The 16191-nt window shown below is 39.5% G+C and overlaps 1 long non-coding RNA gene across 1 annotated transcript in view; it reads left to right on the top strand.

Annotated features, from left to right (window-relative positions):
• The window catches only part of LOC122152947, a 38416-nt gene extending 22595 nt beyond the window's left edge, over positions 1–15821 (top strand). The window contains exons 2-3 of the long non-coding RNA XR_006164950.1: positions 8323–8363; positions 15778–15821. This is a non-coding gene — a long non-coding RNA (uncharacterized LOC122152947). The remainder of the gene's footprint in view (positions 1–8322; positions 8364–15777) is intronic.
• Positions 15822–16191: the final 370 nt, after the last annotated feature.

Here is a 16191-nt window from a genome sequence, read left to right as displayed (position 1 = left end):
GAAGGACCAGCTGAGTTGTCAAGGTTTGTTAACCTCTTGGCATGAAAACAGTAAACTACACGTGTTCAGTAAAACCGCAAGCACTTCACTTTAACTCAGCAGGATGACTGTGCTGAGCAAGGGACCTCAGTGAGATGCGTATGCGGACCTTATCTCAGCAAGTGGAAGTGCTGAGCCAATAATGGCACGATGGCTTTTGGCATCAGACTAACAAGCCAGGCTTGCTGACGCTAGCACTCTCGGATTTCAGCTCCTGGACGTCGGGCCAGCGCACTGGAGACGCTAAGCCTGTACTATCACAGTACCTAATGACTTGGCATCATCTCCTCAAGCTAGAGCTGCCATGCTAATAACCACAGGGGCTCAGCCTGCCACTTAGCCGCAGACCTATTAATTAACAATGCTAAGCCAGGAACAGCAGAGTGTCGGGCAAAATTCATATCGATGTCTGGCCTGAAAGAGCTTTGCCTCTATTAAAGAGATTAATAGTCATAGTAAAGAAAGTGAAAATCTGCTGTTACACCTCCTGGTTTGGCTGCGCATTGCAACCCTCTGTCTTCCATGTGATGTTGTAAGAGCTGTCATCCCTTTTTCAGAGGCTAAAGGAATCTGGTTTGACCTTTTTTATATAATCTTTTTTTCAGACAGTCTCTTCTTGCATCTAAAATTAGATGCAGCTTCTGAATTCGCATCAAAGGCATAGCAGAGCACCTAGGGGAAAAGAGTGTGTGAGGCTAAATCTAGAAGCCCTGAGAGAAATTCACTGTCAAATTGGAGCAAAGGAATAAAAAGAGCTATAGTTTCCAGGTTTGAGGGGTTTTTTTATGTATGTCCATGAGACTCATATTTTCTAAATAGGAAACACTGGAAATGGGTAGGGAAAAAACCCTAAACTCAAACCTGATTATGTTTCTCAAACCAGTTATCTGTAAAGTAAAATATATTTCATCTTCTCCAATAGAAACCAGGGGATTAGGGAAGGTGATTTCTTTTCCCCCCATTTTCCACAAGTTTCAGTCTCTTCCCATGCCTAGTAAATGTTTCCAAGAGTCTGTAAAAAGACATTTGGGAGGCTCCCAAGCAATCAATATTCAATTAGCATTTAGTACTACAATCTTTTCAAATTAAAACCTATGCAGTTTCCATAGTGACCAAAACAAGATGAGAATCTGAGTGAAAAGTAGCTGATGTAAGTGAAGATAAGCAGATAGCAATGTAAATATTTTAAATGAGTTTGGGGTTTGTTTGTTTCATTGGCTTGGAGGCTTTATTATCCCAGGGTGTATTTTGAGGAACAGACTGTACTACTGACTCGAAAGAACTCTGGCAATGACTAGGCAGCTACATCCTGGTGTGAAACTCTTTCGGGTGCTCTTCAGTGTTCTCTGTTAATGCTTCAGATGAATAAATGTCCAGGAAAGGTTATTCTTAATTTTCAGCTATCCATGTAGCTTCACCAGATCTTTTTCCTTATGGCACTACAGCTCACAAAGATTCACATCTATGATCTGTATCTTTCTCTGAAATTTTACTTACAAATGAGGCTCCGTGCAATGCAGAAGGGACTCAGTTACTCACCTGCCATCCCGCAGTGGTGCCACTGTCCCGTCAGTAGCATGAGCCCACCAAAGCAAGAGATACTGGTTTTACTACAGAAAAGACATCCAGCACAAAATCACGTTCTTTTGCAAAGTTCCTTGAGTTCTGCTTTTAAACTGAATTTTGTTTAGGCAATGATAAGTAGATATAACCATCTTCATGTTTTGTTTGTTGTTGAGGTTTTTTTTTTTTAATTAGGGGCTGGGAGAGTTTGCCCAGAGATTTAGGGTGGGACAGGAATTTTTGTAGGTAAGAAGATGGTTTTGTGCAATGTGACATTTAAGTTGCAGTCTATAACATGTTTGTGCAGTGCTCAGAAGAATGGATATCCCTTTAGAAATAGAAAAATCATGATTAACATTTGGCTGGTTGTGCAGATGAAGCATCAGAGGCACAAAAAGCACATAATCTGTATTGGTTTTGTGAAAACCAGCCACAGGTATAAACCTGATTTTAGAGAATTTTCCCCCCAAAATACTGGCACTGTTCTCCACTTTCTTAGGCTGGTGCCCTTGAGGCTGAATACAAGCTCATGATGAATTGGACACTTTTAAGCCACAGGAAAACGCTGAACTGGCCATAGAAATTTCCTGGCCTTTAAGAACAGCGTTCCTCATGCTTTCTAAAACATTTTAAAAGTGAGGTGAAGGAACAAATTCCAGATTTGCAGCCTTCCAGTCTGCAAAATTTGCAGTCACTGGTGTGCATTGCCTGCAGCGGGTGCCTCCACACTTCCACATGGTTAAAGCTGAAGCTTTAGGGTCTGAACACTGAGGCTGATTCTTCTCTGCCAGTCATCCTGTTCCCTGTTGCTCTTTAGCTGAGAGTTGAATGCATGTTTAGAGCCCCTCACTGAGATTTTGGCCCCCATTAAGCCAAGTCAGTGCACGTGCTGAATCCTTGCATAACTAGTAAAGCTACCTACCGGTACTTAAGTTACCCAGTGGGGTAACAAGCTCAGCAGGATGGCTAGGCTGTCCGTGTCACTACAGCAGACACTTATCTGTAATAGGTGATTCTCTGCCCTACATCAGTTTGAATGAGACAATTTTTCCCTGCAACAACAACAACAACAAAAAAGGCAAAATGTACTATAATAGTTTATATACGTTTGTATTGCTCTGATATATCCATAACAGCATTCTGCATGAGATCCTATACGGTGTGGATAATAAGACAAATTAGGTATTCCAGCTGCAAAAACACAGTGTACAGAGAATGATGTGCAGTTCAGCTGCAAAAATATGGCGTTCGTGTGACATTACGTTCAACCCTCTTCTCCCAAGAGGTCTCCCTTCTAGGTCAGTGTGGAAAAGACAGCCATTGCCAACACAATGCAGTCCGTTTGCTTGGGAATCTGGATACTTGCCTTTTTGCAGTTGTCAGCTGGGTGCTCTTAGCAAATATCAAAATCAAATAAAGAAAATTGGACTATCAACATCCAAAAGAAGTTAGTAGAGATAAACACAGCTTGATTTTGGGGGAGTTTTTGTGTGTGTGTGAGAGAGTAAAAATAAATAGACTTTTTTAACGTATTTAGTTTCCATTAAAGGGGCACTTCCACAGCTTTGGTCTTTCCATTTGGGTCCCTTTCAAATTAAAGTATATATTTTATTTGGCTTTGTTTATTTCCATAATCATCATCACCATCTCCATCTTACATCCTGGTAGATTTACTGAGTGGTGCAGCTCCCTGTAAGAGAAGTTCTTTTATCCAACCATAATTTGTCAGGTGTGCATCTACAACTGCCATTACAAACTTGCACCACTTAGAGGTGAGCAGCAAATTAAAACTTCCTGTGAGAACAACCTCACCGGTTTCCTTCTCTTCTGTCCCTGCTGCTGTTGCTGGTGGCTGGCTGTGTGTAAGATACTGGCTCTGCAGGTTTCTATCCTGGCACCATGAGTGGCTGGATGCTTCAACAACTGCTTAAAAAGGTGATCTTATAAGTCACAGGAAAATCCCTGAATTGCCTAGTTCTGTATTCAATCAAGGTTTATGAGGTTTTTTTATTCCTATTATATAATAATAAAACCAACTTTAAGGATGCAGACTCAGAAAGTCTCAGCTGGTAGGATTAGGAAAAAAGTCCTGTTGCAGCAAATTTACTGAAAGAAACAGCTGATATTTTGTGTAGTCTAAATTTTCCCTAATCCAGTACATCCTGTATTCTATTGAAAGCATCGCTTCACAGTGTGATTCTCAGCTATTGTGCATAATTCATTTACTAATGCAAATTGAATGGTCCAGACAACTGTTTTTATTTTAAAACAAACAAACAAACAAACAGACAAACAACAACAACAAAACACAAACAAATAAAAAAACCCAAACAAACAAACAAAAAAAACAACAGCAACAACAACAAAAAAAAAACAACCCACCACCAAAAGCCAGCAGAAACTGCAGAAGAACTCAGGGGTTTTGCTGAATATTTAAATGATTGAAAGTTCACAGCTCTGTACTTTTTTCCCTTTTATGCACATCAACCTGATGTCCGCTCTGAGGTAAACCCCTTAGTTTCATTATCCTGAGAAGTTGCTACTTGCTTATGGTTCATGTTCTGACCATCCAAACTTAATGATCTTTCTTGATCTAAGTTTTGTTTGTTGGGTTTTGTTTTGGTTTTTTTAAGCTATTGTGTACTTGCAGCTATAATTTACCTCAGCTGTACACTAGCCAGGAAATAGCAAAACCTCTTATTAAAACTCTAGAATTAATATTTTACTGACACTAATAATGGAGGAGCCATGGCCAGAATGGCTGCATACACCAAGCTATGGCCTGATTTTCTGTGTCCTCTGAAGATTATGCTCACAGGTCGAAGGTGAGCCGCCTTTGAGGAAGAGTATGAGAGAAGTATGCACTATTGCACTGCCTTTGTCCATAGTGAACAGTGTTATTTTATGGCCTAAGATTGAGGCAATTATGGAAAATTCAAAACCAGATGAGATGCAAGCAGGTCTGTCAAGGTTTTGATTATGAACCATGTGCCAGTGGGGCAGGCAGAGTACAGAAGGCTGTGGTCCATTCACAAATTCAATTTTTCAAGAAATCCAGACCACAGTGTATGATTTGATACTGAAACTTGGAGAGATGAGGGAAGGTGGTGTCTTGCTGGATCTGGCATGTCTGTCAGCTGTAAATATTGGCTGTAAACAAACACATTTCAGATGGCTTTGGGCTTAAATGGAAGTGTCTGTGTCTCCAAGTACTTCAGAAGAAAAACTAGGAGCGCTGCTGACATCTCTTTAAGGGATATTACCAAGTGGCCTCTTCTCTGCCTGTACATCTGCCCCTGTGGACAGCGTGGCCAGGAAGGGTCTCCTGTGTGACAGGAGGGAGCATCGGGGACTGAACTCTGCGTGGCTCCAGGCATGCCCTGCTCCACCATGTCTTGTTTTGGTTTATTGCTCTTAAGTCACAGCCGTAGACATTCTCCAAACTAGTTATTGCTCACAAATAAACACAGACGTGTAAGACATTTGCTAGCATATTTACTTTTCCAGTGTGAAACTAATGAGTGAGATAATTCTTTAACAGCTGTCTTGGTTGTGCTGCCCTTTCCTGCCAGGATCACGTCCTGACCGTGAGGGGGAAAAAAACAAAAAAAAAGAAAAAAAAATATCAAAACCCAGTAGAATGATAGCAAACGTAAATATAGCTGAATAATTGAAAGAATAAATGACTAATTTCAGCAAGATCATGAGTGAATCTGAATCCTGGACTCCCTGTCCTATGCAAAGAGCCCTGAGAATGTTTATTTAAGTGGGAAACATTCTCTGCAAGGAAATAGATAAATAGGGATCTCAGAAGTTCAAAGCTAAGGTCCTACAGAAGAAATTCCAAAGTTCAAGGGCCATGCCCTTAATTGGTATACACCATTGGTTACAACTTATGTCCATCAAAGATCTGTCTCTTGATGCTTGTTCACATTATTTGATCTTCTTGAGTTTGCAAATATTGATCTTGTTTGATTTTAGTCTGGAGGACCTTCTGTCTCTTCAAGCTTTAACAACAGATAAAGATAATGCTAGAATAACCTGACAGGTGGTCAATGGCCAGGTGGTTTTGGTCCTGTCCTGAAACAAAAAGGAGAGGGATATGTCTAAGTATAGAAGGAGTTATCAAACGATGTAAATATATACATCTTTAAGATTAAATCAAAACTGCTTGTCTCATGTTGTTGAAGTCTCTGGAGAAACAATTCTCAAAAGACATTTTATGGCAGCTGCAATCAGTAGAAACCAACTCTTTTATTTACCAATACCTTCATCAGTGTTTATGTGAGTTAAGTAACAATAATAATTTTCTTCTATGTGTATGTTTCCTGCATCTATGAGATAAATTTTGCCAAATAAATGAAACAAGAATGTATCTTCAGAATGTTTGAGAGGTATGACATACCATTTACAGCATGCTCCAGGGGAAACTTGTCAATAGAATTGCTTCTCTCAGCAGCATCTGTTGGAGCTGCAGACAGAAAATCCCAAAGAAATGTCAGAGATTCCTAAAGTAACGACAGAGTAAATTTCAACTTATTTTCGAAGGAGGTATCTACTTCTCCCATGGTATGACAATAAAGCTGTCACAGATCTGAGCAGGCAGTTAGCCTCAGAACGCAATGCTTCTGACCCGTGTGTTTGTGTAAGTCAGATACAGAAGTTGTAGCACAAATATCTCGGAGCATGTTAGAGCTGAGACTGTCTGCTGCGTTCACCAAAGACCTACCAAAATTTTGCTTATGTCTACATTTCTTGTAATTTAGGGAAAGTACTAAATACAGTGAGAAATATAACTTTTTACCGAAAATTTCCAACTCATTCATGGTTTGGACAAGGCTCTGTGTGATACTTGGTTCCCACAACATGCTGAGGTACCAGTAGAGCTGTTGTGGAAGCTGAGGGGCATGACGCAGTCTATGCTTAAGGACCATGTGTTGAAAAAGTTTGGCTTTAACTCTGCAACAATGTTGATAGCTTCAGAGGACATTGCATCATTCATTTATTTCAGTGGGAGCAGGATTAGCCCAAGAGCCCTTGAGCCTATGAGTGCAACTCAGTTTTGCTCCAGTGAATTCATCCTCCATACCTCTGACTAGCTGTCTTTCAAAATCACGTGCTTTCAAAATGTGGGAGTTTTGATGGGGTTTTTGTTTGGTTGGGGCTTTTTTTTTTTTTTTTTTTTTTTTTTTTCCACTTTTAACAGGGGAAAACTTTTTTTCATCCACTATTTTCAGAAGTGTCTGTGGGAATGAACCACCACAGAGGCATCTTGAAATGGCTTCAATTTAATGATAATTCAGTGCCAGATTCTGGCTGGTTATAACGACTCCCAGGGAGATGTTCAGACCTCATTTTCCCTGGTTTAAATCCAACCCCTGTTAACAATGTCCACGAGACGACATTGTTACCTATCAGGAGGCTTGCGTAAGATGAACTGGTGTTACAGCACAGTTTCTAGCAGACTCCATCACACTGGGAATGTGAACAGCATCTGAGTCCCAAAAGCCTTTTCACTGTGCAGAGGGCTGACTCGGTCTGGTTGACTGCTTCTGGTTTCCTTGCTGTAAGTGACACCATGCGTAGTTACTCAAAACTGCTGCGCATCTAGAGTGCCTTGTTGGGTATTTTTTGACAGGACAAAATAAGCATTAAAAAAAAAAAAATTATTTCAAAAATAATCTGATGCTTACACTAGCATGGAAATTATTCACATGTTTCAGCAGTGCTGTTTTGCAGCGCTGGAACAATTGAAGCCCCTGACAAATTTAGAGCCTTAAAAGGGACACAGCAAAAGTTAAGCACTTTCAACTGTACCTCCAAGTCATTGATTTTAAACACCTAAGCCTTTGGTTTTCCATTTTTAGGCAGGAAGTTTATTAGCAAGGAAATATACATGCTTCAGGAAAAGAGGGGCCTCTGGTACTTTCCAAGTCAGCTTTTACGTGACTTAGGTTCATTTTGAGAAGAATAATTTATAGTGGCATGAATAAATAATAGCAGTGAGTTCTAACTGTCCAAACTCGGTACATAATATCCTGGGAAAATTTCCTCTGCTGCGTGCTAATGACTGATTGTTGGCTTTTATGTTGTGAGCGACTGTAATGAGTAAATCATTTGAAAATAACTGACGTGCTCAGGTTTGTTTAAGCAACACTTGTCAAGCTACATTTTCAAGCCAATGTGAGATATGAGTTCAGTTTACTGCTGCAATCAGTGTGGTCTCTGCCTGCATTTGTAAGCAACTATGCAAGATCAGCTGCTGAAATTTAGAAATTAGTGGTTTACTGTGATTTGCATTGCACAAAATTGCCATTATATCAGTGTCTCTTCTCGTGACAATAAATACATTTAGACACTGGGTAGGTGCCTAGCTCATCTGGGAAGACCATTCATAGATTAATTGTAAGAGCAATAGTGAAAATGTATGCCCTCATTCATTCAATTTGTGTGTGGAGATATATTTTCAAAGTGTTGTTAATCACATCTTGTTGACTGCTCCTCTAGCTGCATCCATGGTGTGTAAAGATTCCTTTTTTCTTTATCTTATTGCAGCTTTACTGGAATGGCTCTTTATTATTTTTTTTTAATAGTACATTAATCCAAGAAGAGAGTGTTGTATGCTTCTCTCCTTGTCTACCACTGCTTCTTACTTATATGAGAAAACCTTGAAACTTTATCACGAAAAGTAACAATATCAAATGTTGCTTTGCTTTTCAGTTGCATTTCTTCATTGGTGCTAGCAAGAGGTCTTTTGAAAGGTAAGGACATGTTTCTCTATCTCTTGAAAAGGAAATAAAATGCTTGGGCAAGGTGATAACTGGACACTGCAAGTTTTCCTCTGCCTGGTGAAGCCTACACTGCTTGTGCTGGTTTTTTGCACAAGCAAAGTTTTCTGAGTTGTTTTCAGAGAAAAATCAACAAACAACAACAACAAAAAAATAGTGCAAAATGTAGTCACACGATTTAGAGGAGCAATAAATTTTCTCTCCATTCTACCAACTTTCTTATCCCAGGTGACAGTTAACACATCCATCTGTCTTGAATTTCTCCTTGGCTAGCCTCACTGTAATATCCAGGCACTGAGGTTTAATATTAAACAGAGCAGTGTAGCAAGGAAGTCTTGCTCCTGTTAATTTCTGGCTTTTGACAAGGACACAATTCCTTTCAATGTCACAAATGCGATTTAGTTTTTTCATTTCTTCCAACTACCTGAGAGTGCAGGTTTGGGTTGTGGATTGCCTGATGTGAATATGCTCTTAACTGGATTAAAAACCCAAGCTCAATTCATGGAAGCTACCAGAATATCACCCAGGTATTATAACAGCTATGGGTCACCTCTGAATTGAAGTCAGTCTTGATGTGGTGACATGGATTTCAAAGGTTTCGTCTCTTACTTACAGTTCTTTGAGCCCGTCAGTTCCATTGCTCAGCATTCATCTAAGTTAAATCAGCTCTTTTTTAACCTTTTTTTTTGGTCTCTTCCTTTCTTTTGCATATCTTCATGGAAAGGTGACCCTGCCTGTTGAATCAAGGGTTGAAACTACCCCACTGATAATGGATAAGTGGTTGGATTACCGAATATAGTTTTTTACCCTGCTTTAATTTCTCACAAAATACTTGCCTCATTTTTAACTAGGTTTTGTGTTGGGGAGTGGTTCTCTGTCTGCATTCATGCTCAACTCTGATTGCTTTGGATCCAATGCACTCATCTGGATTTAGTATTCAGGGGGCAATTCTCTATCACAGTCACATGCATAGCTTCTTACCATCTGGCATCACTATGGCTACTGCTGGCCCAATGCAGCTTCCGTGGTAGTCAATGGAAATTTTTGAGTCTGACTTCACAAAGCAATACATCCAACACAGGAGAGAAAATATGTTAATCCAGAAAAGGTACCAGCAGAGATCATCACTGAAGTATACATTTGCTTTGCTTTGCCCTGTTTATATCGTATGGGAAAATGTAATCCCCACCTGACAGATGGGGACCACTGTCCCCATATTCATCCAGTCTTTGTAAAGGGATGAAGAACTGTGGAAAACTGGGTCCTCCCAGCACCAAGTTAGCAGCCTAACTCTGGTGTCATTCTTGAGAAAAGAGCTGTGGGATGAAAGCAAGTATAAGGTAGAGGGAAAATCAGATAACACAGCATCATATTGACAAATTTGGAAGCAAAGGTTAACAGCTCTTTGGTGTTATGGAAAGAAATACCCTCTAAATCCTTCTATCATTATGTTTGTTTTAACAAAGCTGTGTGTGTGTGTTTGATACCTGATTAATTCAAGTCCTCCGTTGGTGCTATAGTTTTTTTCTGGAATCAGAGAATTAAAAGATCATGTCGAACAGGGTTCTCAAATTAGTTGAATTACTGTAATCAAGGGCAGAATTTGGCCCAGTATCTTGATTGTATTGCTATCATCTGCTTCATGTGCCTCTCTAACACCACGGCAGTAGGAGAGCTAGCAGTTTCAGTCCCTTTGACCCTCTTATGAATGAGACCAGAACCTCCCTAGGAGAAAGGGAGCTCCAGTATTTCAAAGGGATTTTCACATAGACTTTCTAACTATTATCTTTTTCTCCTCTCTTCAGTTTATTCTTTTTCTGTATATTAAAAATCACTTTCCCTCCTCTGGAGAGATTTTCCCTATCCCATGCCCTCTCTAGTCCCAGTTTCCCTGACCCTCTTTTTACCTTTCTTTTCACACGGTACACAGTTTGGGTTGTTTTCAAACAAATCTGAACTTTTGCTTTGTTCTGATTTTATTTGTGGCCTGAAAAACAAAGCACATTAACTTGAAACAGATACTGAATTGCCTATGGGGGTAACTTGCAAAGTACTGATGCTTGGAAAGTTCCCAAAAGAAAACAAAGCCCAGCAGTCTTGCCTTGTTTGTAGAGCTGATGGAGATCAGTGACTCCTAAACCTTTGCCATCTCCTTCCAACAAGCCCCCTAAAATAACAAATACATGGGCTATGTCAACCAATTATGGTCTTCTGAATTATGAGCCAGACATAAGAGTGACATTTAGATTGTTTCTGCACATAAACATTAGTAGCTCAGTTTTGGGGCAGCTTTGTCACGCATAGCAAAGCTGTGCTGATTTACTTCCATGGAGAATCTGGTCTGATACCCCGTAGCAAACAATTGAAGCGATGGATCTAGAAAACAAAGTTCACTCCATGTGGCATGAAATACCTCCTCAGGGTTTTTGTTTCTTGCTTCCTGTTAATATGCTAGGCACTCTACAAGCAGGGAAGTAATTTTCATATGCCTGAAGTCTAATCTAGAAAGTAAAGCTGACAGGGCATATTACCTGCAATGGGACCCAAGACCAGGCTGAGGAGGAGAGTGGGATTTCGCAGTTGCGATATGCCCACACCTCAGTGGCTCAGAGCACATGTGATTTGAATCAGCTTGTGGAGCAAATGCAGGCCAATCGTAACACTTCAGTATTCATTCAGCTGACAGAATGGAGTAAAAAGCTGAAAGTTAAATATTTTTCTATGCTTGTATCAAGAGAAGGGCACTAACGAAGGCGGATCCTGTGGTCCCCATGTTTTTAATGATAGCCTGGAATAAAGCCATTGCCCATTCAAAACTGAAAATTTAATAGTGAAATTTCATTTCATTGCTAAAGAAGTTGAATATTTTTACCCATATCATAGAAAAATGTCACTCTTTCTTGATGCCACATGGTACATAGAGTTTCAAAGTTTAAAAAGGGAAAACTTTGCAGCCTGAAGGGGAGTCCCTGGCTAGAACTTGCACACAGACAGGGAAGGAAGAGGACACCTCTAAATACAGCGTTGTCCAAAAACACAAAGGTGGGAGTTTTGTTTCCTGCTCAGATGGGAACATAAATAGGGTTGCTATTAGAAATGGTATTTTTTTCTACTTCTGTTGCGGAAGCAGCAGTAGTGTTTCCAGTGTTGCTGCTGATAAGATGTGGAGATGCAGCTTATACTGTGTCTCCTGTAGCAAATAAAAAGTGGTAGTGTGGGTTCTCTCTGCTTTCAGTAGGATTTGCCACAGGCTAAACATGTGCTTGCTTACCAGGCTAGGTTGCTTTACCTTGATCCATAAGAATGATTCATGCTTATCACAAATAACTGCGCAGTGAAAACAGTGTCTGCTGTGCCAGCAATACCGAGACTTCAAATGGCAAAGCTTCTTCTACAAAGATTGCCATGCATTTGGATGGCTGCATGCCAAAACTACAGTGCATGTTAATTTGACTTGGCACCTGTCAGTCATACAAATTAGTGGGGATCTTGATCAAAGAATACTTTTTTTATTGATTTCCTCTTCATGCTTACTGAAGATATATGCTTGTCTCTCTTTGTTTGGCTTTCCTTACCCTTCTTACTTTCCTATGTTTTGGACTTAACAAGTTCACCTATATAGACATAAATACTCATCTAAATAAAATAGCATGCAATAGGCAGGCATACTAAAAGAAGGAATGGTTTATTATCTGTCACTTGTACACAATGGATGACTTTGGTAAGAAATGGGACATTAAAGACCTCATTTCTCTTGCAGCAGTAGTGTGGTTCTCTGGAGCGACTCCAAAGCAGGCAATGGAGTTACACTCTTGTAAACACTGACAGCTAAATCGAGATGCCAGACCTGCGAATTTCCTCTCACAGCACCCTCTCTTCCACTGCATTATGCAAATGTATTACGTGTGTTCACTGCTCTCAGCATTTCTTTTTCAGGCCCCATCTATATAGAATTACTGAAGTCATCTAGGTAATAACTTGAAAGAAAATAGACTCGTTGACTGAAAGATTTTGAAATTGCAATCAACCCTTGAAAGAGAGAGTGAAATCAGGGACGAGTAACAGATGGTGGTGGTGGCTAATCTTTCAGCCTATTATTTTACCATATGGGGGTCTATGCCACAGACTTTCATACTGAAAATAAAAGAGAAATTAATCATTGTGTGACAATACATTAGTTAAATAGCTCTGTTGCCGTGATATTTGCCTCTATTTGCAACCATATGCAAGAATATAGGCTCTAAAACAAGGTTCAGCTGCATGTAGGCTGTGTTTGTGGTGACACACGACTTCAGAGGAAGAAGATCTACACCATTTAGTTTACTCAGAGAAAATGAATCTTCTGGCTATGCAAAGAAGTCTGTGAAAGGAAATCTACATACAAACACCCAATGGACTCTAATAGGAAGTTATACCTTCTCTGTGGATTTGAATAGAGAATTACATCACATGCACAGGACTGTATAGGGTGGTTAAAAAGAGAAATTATTTCATTCTGTGTTACGCCGACAGTCTCTTAGCTGGCCTTTCTCCACTGGAGGCAGGAGTGATTTAATAGCTGCAGGCCTTTATAAGTCACTTCCATTCAGCTATAATAAACATCTATAAATTTATGTATTAATTTCCTATCAAACTTCATAAAGCTTTTCTACAAGAGAAACACCCAGAGAGCAGTTGTATCTATTCTATTTCTCCTGTACAGGTTTCCTTAAAATGCTATCAAGGTAAGATCATTTCTCTATTGGTAAATCAGAACTAAGGTACTAAAGTTCTAGTTAACTTTTCTGCTAGCTATCTTCTCTGTGGTTAAATGTAGTAAGGAGAAGGACCAGCTTGAAAACACTCCCAGCTCTATCTGACTACCAGAGTGTGTTCCAGAGCTCACTCAGGCTTAACATGGTTGCCTTAGGCATGATAAAACTGGTTTTAATAACAAATATTGAGTAATACAGGTTTATGTATGGTCATGACTAGAGAGAAGATAGGATAGACGTCTTGGTTTGAGCCTGCTCCAAGCCTTACAACCATACCTATGCATCAGCATGCAGATAAAAACTCTGAGGTCAGGAATTGGTGTATCCATCCACTGATCTGATCACTTAGTTGACTCAAGTAGAGAAAACCATTCTCAGAACAGAAGACTAAGTGGCCCAGTTGTGTTACTAATTTATAGCAGTTTGATGTGAACTGCAGCCAGGAAGTCTTCAATTATTCTTTGCTCCAGACACACTTGTTCTCTTAACTGGCTGTTCACCACCTACCTACCAAACTGTCAATAAACCCCTGAAATGCTTCATCGTCGGTGTTGCTGTCCCAACATGATATGAACAGAAGGATGTGCATCAATGGAGAAGGAAAAGGCATTCCTGTCCTCTAGACCCTACTGCTATGACTGTTGAGAAGCATAATCTCTTCCGTGTTTTATTCTTATTGTAGTGACATTGATTGTGTGTATAAAAAGGAAGTAGATTTTCCACTGTATTTTTAAAACACAACTCAGCTCTAACAGGGGCCAGAACCCCTGTTACTACACTGTGTAAGAGCTTGAGCTCTCGTTTTGCACAATTTGGCCTCAGCTAATAATCTGAAATGCTGTGGTCTGTTTGTGAGATCCTGCCAAGACCAGGCTTACAACTGCAATATAAATATAAATAACTGTCATTAGTGGTGGTTTGGAGGTGCATGCCTTTGTAATGGAGTAGGAGTAATAAGAAATCTAGAGGTCAAAAGTAAGTCATGAAATTTTGAGAGGCTAATGAAAAGCAGAGGTGAAGGTTGCATCTCTGAAAAATTGTTTCCCTTTGTATTCTTGATTCCATCCTTGCAGAAAGGGCTTTTTCCCGTGTGTGCATACTAGGAAAGAAATATGCACAATTTGATGATATATTTCATGCACAAAATGCTAACAGAATTAATGTATGGATCTATTGTGATAGACAGTGCTGCAACTGGCCTCAGTGAACGGGTACCCCCAGAACTCTTATGCCACCATCTATCCTTTCTCTCCAGCCAGCCAGAGGACACTTTTTAGTCTAAAATACTCTGAGTAGAAGGAAATCTGGGGGAAAGCCCAAATAATAAAATCATCATGTCCAAAAAAAAAAATAAAATCAATCCTTATAAAATTGTTGTTCAAATTAGCCGATGTTGTCGTTAGTGGTTAAAACAGCCATGGCTATACCCTCTTTTCATTTAACTCATCCCTGTGTAATCTAGTGTGTTTGATCAGATTGTTACTAATCAAGGTGTAGACCAGGCCTCTGACATCCTCTTTCAAATCAAGGAGTGCAAGCGAGTTAAACTATAAAATGGCTCCGATTAAAGTAGTTTTGGACAGAAACTAAGATGAATCTCAAGAGTTTTTTAGTGTTGCTTTTTTTTTTTTTGCATCCCTCAGATAAATGGACTCCTCATTTGGTGTTTCTTAAACTTCTGTGTTACCTCTAGTCTCCTTTTCAAACATCAGTATTAATTTTACTCTGTGAATTCAGGTAGAGATATAAGTATTTATTATATTATAATAATAGTAATAAAACAAACTTGATAAACAAACATGAAATACAAGCCTTATTTTCAATTTAAGAAGGGGGAAAATTTTGGCTAGAGGAAATCATGTGTTTAGTACTCATCAACTTTTTATGGACAGTCACGTTGAACAACTTAAAAACATGATATCAGACAGGAAGTCTGATCTACTGATCGTATTGGTGATGTCTTTCATTTCCCACTCAAACAGTAATGTGAATCTTTTCCTCGTGTCTTTTGAAGTGCTTGTTCATACAAATACAACCTCATAAAGTGTCTGCAGTGCTGCACTGAACCTTTCTCTCGGTTCCTTGAGAGCAGTAAGGAAGGAAAAAGAAATGTGTTCACTCAACAGAAGAGCTATATTTTGCTCACATTTCAGTATAAGCCTACCTATTGTGTTTGAGAAACGTACTGAAAAGGCAAAAGCTGAAATTAGAGTCTTATCATCAAAACAGACTGATTCATGGTTTATATGCAGCTAATTGCTAACTACTTAACCCACTTTTAGCTACATCCCCATATGCAGCCTATTTCAATCTTTAAATGCTTTCAAGTCAGTTGAGGAATATTAATTTGTTCCTCAATCCAGAAGGGTGCCCAGTTGTTGGGTCAGCTGTTAAGAAAGTGAAAATAGTCATTTGCACCAGGCAGCTTGCTTTCTTCAATTTGATCAGATTACAAATGATTAATCAAAACTAAAGACTTCTTAAGGGCAGGCAGTTCTGTTCGAGGACGGTCCACAGCATTTAACTCAACGTATGCCTTTTGTGAAGTATCGTTTGCCATTATTATGCATTATTTACCCAGTAGCAGCCCCTGAATGAATTAACTCATGTGTTGCTTTAACTTGTACCTTCAGAGCCTGTAGTTCAAACAACAACATGCAGACCCTATACTACTTAGGTAAGGAAACTTTCTTACTTCGTATTTATAGAGATGCTGGTTCTCCCGTGCCCTGTAATCACAGAGGTCTTTTACTAGCATGACCAGGAAGTGAACTCACATCCATTTCTAAAGGAATCTAGATTCTTGCAGCTTGAACATGAAATTACAGCTTCTGTAGCTCTGTAAGAATATATTATGACTTTAATCCTATTACATTACAGTGTATTTTAAAGCCATTATGGACAGTTTGGCAGCTGATAGAAATCAGTGTATTGCTCTCAAAGCCAAATGAGCTTCACTTGTCAGCAGAGTTTGCTGAGGACTTGGCCTCTCCTTATTCCTGGAGAGCAAGACATTTGATGTCCTCCGTGATTTTGGAGCATGTCCT

This window comes from Tyto alba, unplaced genomic scaffold (genome assembly GCF_018691265.1).
Source record: "Tyto alba isolate M040663 unplaced genomic scaffold, T.alba_DEE_v4.0 Super-Scaffold_14, whole genome shotgun sequence".
NCBI classification, from domain to species: Eukaryota; Metazoa; Chordata; class Aves; order Strigiformes; family Tytonidae; genus Tyto; species Tyto alba.
The sequence above is the reverse complement of the archived record's forward strand: the minus strand, read 5'-3'. Positions and strand labels throughout refer to the sequence as shown.